Source organism: Pezoporus flaviventris, unplaced genomic scaffold (assembly GCF_033815535.1).
Source record: "Pezoporus flaviventris isolate CSIRO_AGI_PZ_B2104156 unplaced genomic scaffold, CSIRO_AGI_Pfla_v1 ptg000753l, whole genome shotgun sequence".
NCBI lineage: Eukaryota > Metazoa > Chordata > Aves > Psittaciformes > Psittacidae > Pezoporus > Pezoporus flaviventris.
This window is the reverse complement of record NW_026893298.1, coordinates 25550-31958: the sequence shown is the minus strand read 5'-3', so window position 1 is coordinate 31958 and position 6409 is coordinate 25550.

Here is a 6409-nt window from a genome sequence, read left to right as displayed (position 1 = left end):
TCCTCAGGCCCTTATAAGGGTGTGCAAGCACCTATATTAGCATAAGCCACGCCCTCTCTGACTCTTATGAGCATGATCCACGCCCCTCCGTGTCTATATTAGCATAAGCCACGCCCCCTCAGACCCTTATGAACATGCATAAGCAATTCAGCGCCTATATTAGCATAAGCCACGCCCCATTTGACTTCAATGAGCATGCTCTGAGCCGTGCCGTGCCTATATTAGCATACGCCACGCCCCTCATGCCCTTATAAGCATGCACCACGCCCCTCCGTGTCTATATTAGCATAAGCCACGCCCCCTCAGAACCTTATGAAAGTGCATAAGCAACTCAGCGCCTCTATTAGCATAAGCCACGCCCCCTCAGACCCTTATAAGGGTGCGCCACGCCCCTCCGTGTCTAGATTAGCATATGTCACGCATATTATTAGCATACACCACGCCTCCAAAGTCTGTTTGAGCACACACCATGGCCCCACAGCAATGTACTGGCAAAAGCCACGCCCTTATATACATCTATTAGCATAAACCACTCCCCGTGTCTGCATATTAGCATACGCCACACCCACCTGATCGTATATTAGCATAGACCACCCCCCCAAGCCGCAACACAGGCCCACAGCAATGTTTTGGCATAAGCCACGCCCCTCTTACCTTAAACCACGCCCAGCACATCCCTGTATTAGCATAAGCCACGCCCCCTCCCCATCTACGGCCAGAGTCCATGCCCCATGCCAATTGACTGGCACTCATTAGCATACACCCCGCCCACTTACCAACAGAGCAGCATTCACACCGCCTTCATTAGCATACACCACGCCCCCTCCGCTCCTCATTTGCATTGACCCCGCCTCCCCCCCCCCCCCCCCCCCCCCCCCCCCCAGTCCATCCTTTCGGTGCCACCGCATCATTTCCTCCCCTTAATTCCCGATTCCCCACCATCAATAACGGGATCAAACTGGGATAAACCCCAGGATGGAAGGAATTCCGCCCCCCCGCAGTGGCGCTGATCCCGGTTTAAGCCCCCCAGAGCTGAAATTCCCGGCGTTCCCACTGATTTAACCCCGATTCCCTTCGGGGAAAACGAGAAAATCCTCTTTAATTAAAAAAAAACCACCCAAAAACCACCCAAATTTGCCCGATTTCAGCCGTTTTTTTTTTCTTTTTTTTTCTTTTTTTTTTTTGCTGAAAACCCGAAACGGCGCCGGCGCCACGGGGCAACCCCAAAGCCCGGACCCAGCCCGGGGTCCTCCGCATCCCAGTTCCAAACTGGTGGAGCCGGGGAGGAGGCTTCCATAGGGTTGAGCAGCGAATTCCAGCGCCGAGGGGCCGGGCTTGGGGCTTTGTTGATAGCCCGGGATTGGCTGGATTGGGATGGCCGAGATATTCCCTATGGATATGGGGGGGGGGGGAAGGAAGAGGGTGGTTAAGGAAGAGGGAAGTGGGGAAGGAGAAAAGCCCCAAGCGCTTCCCAGTTGCTTTTAGGGCTTCCCAGTTACTCCCAGTAGCTCTTAATATGGTCCCAGTGTCCTTTAGGGCTTCCCAGTTACTCCCAGTTACTCCCAAAGGCTCTCCATGAGGTCTCAGTGTCCTTTAGGGCTTCCCAGTTACTCCCAGTAGCTCCCAAAGGCTCTGGATGAGGTCTCAGTGTCCTTTAGGGCTTCCCAGTTACTCCCAGTAGCTCCCAAAGGCTCTCCATGAGGTCCCAGTGTCCTTTAGGGCTTCCCAGTTACTCCCAGTAGCTCTTAATATGGTCCCAGTGTCCTTTAGGGCTTCCCAGTTACTCCCAGTAGCTCCCAAAGGCTCTGGATGAGGTCCCAGTGTCCTTTAGGGCTTCCCAGTTACTCCCAAAGGCTCTGGATGAGGTCCCAGTATTGTCTAGGGCTCCCCAGTTACTCCCAGTAGCTCCCAGTTACTCCCAAAGGCTCTCAATGAGGTCCCAGTATCCTTTAGGGCTTCCCAGTTACTCCCAGTAGCTCCCAAAGGCTCTCAATGAGGTCCCAGTGTCCTTTAGGGCTTCCCAGTTACTCCCAAAGGCTCTGGATGAGGTCCCAGTATTGTCTAGGGCTCCCCAGTTACTCCCAGTAGCTCCCAGTTACTCCCGAAGGCTCTCCATGAGGTCCCAGTGTCCTTTAGAGCTTCCCAGCTACTCCCAGTAGCTCCCAGTTACTCCCAAAGGCTCTCCATGAGGTCCCAGTGTCCTTTAGGGCTTCCCAGTTACTCCCAGTTACTCCCAAAGGCTCTCCATGAGGTCCCAGTGTCCTTTAGGGCTTCCCAGTTACTCCCAGTAGCTCCCAAAGGCTCTCCATGAGGTCCCAGTGTCCTTTAGGGCTTCCCAGTTACTCCCAAAGGCTCTCCATGAGGTCCCAGTGACCTTTAGGGCTTCCCAGTTACTCCCAGTTACTCCCAAAGGCTCTGGATGAGGTCCCAGTGTCCTTTAGGGCTTCCCAGTTACTCCCAAAGGCTCTCCATGAGGTCCCAGTGACCTTTAGGGCTTCCCAGTTACTCCCAGTTACTCCCAAAGGCTCTCCATGAGGTCCCAGTGTCCTTCAGGGCTTCCCAGTTACTCCCCAGTAGCCCCCAGTGACTCCCAATGGCTTCCCAGTTGACCCCCAAAGGTTATGGGCTGTCCCCAGTAGCCTCCAGTTACCCCCAAGCATATTCCCAGTTCCCCTTCAGGGACTCCCAGTCGCTCCCAAGGGACTCCCAGCAGCTCCCAGTGCTCCCAGTATCTACCTGGGCAGGCTGTGGAGGGCATCCCAGTAACCCCCATAGGGTCCAATGGGGCTGACGGCGACCCCCATAGGGTCCAATGGGTCTGACGGCGACCCCCATAGGGTCCAATGGGTCTGACGGCGACCCTCCTGGGGTCCAATGGGTCAGACGGCGACCCCCATAGGGTCCAGTGGGGCTGACGGCGACCCTCATAGGGTCCAATGGGGCTGACGGTGACCCCCATAGGGTCCAATGGGGCTGACGGCGACCCCCATAGGGTCCAGTGGGGCTGACGGCGACCCCCATAGGGTCCAATGGGGCTGACGGCGACCCTCCTAGGGTCCAATGGGGCTGACGGTGACCCCCATAGGGTCCAGTGGGGCTGACGGCGACCCCCATAGGGTCCAATGGGTCAGACGGCGACCCCCATAGGGTCCAGTGGGGCTGACGGCGACCCTCATAGGGTCCAATGGGGCTGACGGTGACCCCCATAGGGTCCAATGGGGCTGACGGTGACCCTCGTAGGGTCCAATGGGGCTGACGGTGACCCCCATAGGGTCCAATGGGGCTGACGGTGACCCTCGTAGGGTCCAATGGGGCTGACGGCGACCCTCCTGGGGTCCAATGGGGCTGACGGCAGCCCCCATAGGGTCCAATGGGGCTGATGGCGACCCTCATAGGGTCCAGTGGGGCTGACGGCGACCCCCATAGGGTCCAATGGGGCTGATGGCGACCCTCATAGGGTCCAGTGGGGCTGACGGCGACCCTCATAGGGTCCAGTGGGGCTGACGGCGACCCCCATAGGGTCCAGTGGGGCTGACGGCGACCCCCATAGGGTCCAGTGGGGCTGACGGCGACCCCTATAGGGTCCAATGGGGCTGACGGTGACCCCCATAGGGTCCAATGGGGCTGACGGCGACCCCCATAGGTCCAATGGGGCTGACGGCAGCCCCCCCATAGAGCAGAGCCCCCTCTTTACCCGCGGGACCCTCTGCGGAGCGCGCCCTTTATGCAAATACCCCTCCCAATCAGACGCCACAGCGTGGGCGGGGCGCGCCCCTTCCCTCCCTCCCTTCCCCCGTATGCAAATCACCATCCCCGTTCCCTTCTCTGATTGGCTACACGGCGAAGGAGAAGCCCCTCCCTCCTCTCCCTCCGCCGCCGCCGCCGTCCCGCGCCGCCGATTGGCTCCTGCGCTCGCGCCGCGGGGTGAGTGACTCCCCCCCCCCTTCCCCTCTTCCTCCCTCAGTCCCCCCCTGAGGCTCGGGGGGGACGGACGGGGAGGGGGGGGCTCCGCCGCCGCCGCCGCCACCACCGAGCTCCGATCGGGCCTGGGCCTTTCCGGGGCCTGGAGGGTAACGGGAGGGGGTGTCCCCGCTTCAACCTCCGGGTCCCCCCGCTTCAACCTCCGGGTCCCCGTTAATGGGGGGCTGCCGGGAGTTGTAGTGCTGTGGGCCGGCCGGAGGACTAGGCCGCGGGGAGGGGGGGGACTACAACTCCCAGCGGCCTTCGCGTTGAGAGGGGGACGGGACGGACGACGACGACGACTGGGCCTTTAGGGGGGGTATTTGGGGTGCCCCCCCCCTCAATGAGGCTGTTTCCCAACTTTCCTGCTGTTTATGGATCGATTCCCTCTTTTCCTCCCTCAGCACTGGACCAGGAGGGGTTGCGGTAGGTGAATCCATAGGGATCTGTGTAATGGGGGGGGGGGGGTTTGGGCCAGGACTCAATGGGAGTCGTAGATTGAGCCCTTTGTTAAGGTGCAGCTGGGTTGTGGCTCCCAAATCCCCCTTTGCAACGCGTCCCGCTGGGATTCTGCCGTGGAAAACACCCGGAACTGACACAAATACCCCCGGAACTGCCCCAAAACCGCATTTAAGAACCCCCAGAACCCTCCCCAAACCCACATTTACCCCCCCAAAACCCCATTTACCCCCCAAAACCCCCATTTACCCCCCAAAAACCCCCGTTTACCCCCCCATTTACCCCCCCAAAACCCCCATTTACCCCCCCAAAACCCCCATTTACCCCCAAAAACCCCCATTTACCCCCCCAAAACCCCCGTTTACCCCCCCATTTACCCCAAAACCCCCATTTACCCCCCAAAACCCCCATTTACCCCCCAAAACCCCATTTACCCCCCCAAACCCCCATTTACCCCCCCAAAAACCCCATTTACCCCCCCAAAACCCCATTTACCCCCCAAAACCCCCATTTACCCCCAAAACCCCCATCTGCCCACCCAAAAAAAACTTTTTCCCCTCAAAAAGCCCCCATTCCCCCCAAATCCCTCATTTTCTCCCCCCCAAAAAAACACATTTCCCCCCAATTCCCCCCCAAAACCCCATTTACCCCCAAAAGCCCCCATTTCCTCCCCCCAAAAAAACCTTTCCCCCAATCCCTCATTTTATCCCCCCAAAACCCCCCATTTCTCCCCCCAAAAAAAATTTCTCCCCCCCAAAATCCCTCATTTCCACCCAAAAAAAACCTTCTTCCCCCCCCCCAAAAGCCCCATTTTCCCCCAAATCCTTCATTTTCTCCCCCCAAAAAGCCCCATTTCCCCCCCCCCCAACCCCCATTTCACCCCCAGGGCTGGGGGAATACCCCCATTCCCAAAGGTGGGAATTCTTTGGCCTTGTTTTGGGCTCAAAATGGGGCTTTTTGGGCATGGCAAAGGGCTTGTTTGGGGGGGGGGGGGGGGCACCCGTGAGGCGGGTATGGAGCTGGCAGCGCTTCCCGCTGCCTCCTGCACGTTGGGACTTGCCTTTTCCTTCCCTTTTATCCCGGTTTTCCTTGGCTCTTGGGTTATTTAATGGGATTTGGGGGGGGTGGGGGGGGTCTCTTTAACAACTTCCTTTTCCCTTTGGATTTCATGGAGCGGTAATCCCGACTCCATCCCGAATCCAAGGTGGCCCTTGGATCTGTTGGCGTTCCATTGGGAGCAGGGCGATCCCAGCGCTTTCAACCCTTCCTCTTTTCCTTCTCCCAGGATTCCTCCTCAAGCTTGGAGCTTGGGAATGCCGTAGGAGCCTCCTCTTCCTCCTGTTCTTCATCCCGATATCCAGGCCTCCCCGGGCTTCTTTGGACCTCAACAGGCAGGGATTTATCCCAAGGGAAAGGGATACACCGGGGGGATGTGACAAGCTCCTTCCTTTGGGATCATAATTCCTTTGGAATTGGCCAACCTCATCCAGAGACGCTGCTATCCCAGAGATCCCGGCCTTGGGAATCCAGGCAAGTAGGAATCGGTCCTTATTCCCAACCGTGTTGGTGTTGGAATAGTGTTCATTATCCCGTCTTCATCAGATAAAACCGGGAATCAAGGTCCAGGTTGGGATAGAGCCCTTCCTGTATTCCTGTTTTCCCTTTGGGATAATGAATGGTGTCCTCATTGCCCACTAATGATTATTGGGCTTTAACTACCCCCTCATTAAGCCCAGAATTCCCGAGCTTTTCCTTTAATTGCTTCCCTAATTACCCTTGCCTTTCCCTTTGGATGAGCATTGGGAAAACCGGGAAACACACACCCCCCCCCCCCCCCCCCATCCCAAAGAGTCTTTCTGGGGCTGTTTCATCCCAAAGGGAGCCTGGGATGGTGCTTTATTCCCTGTGGGAAGCCCTGAGGAAGGGAGGAGAAGCTCATGGTGGATTTGGGAATGAGCTGGGATCAAGCTGGAAGCGGAAAGGCCCCTGT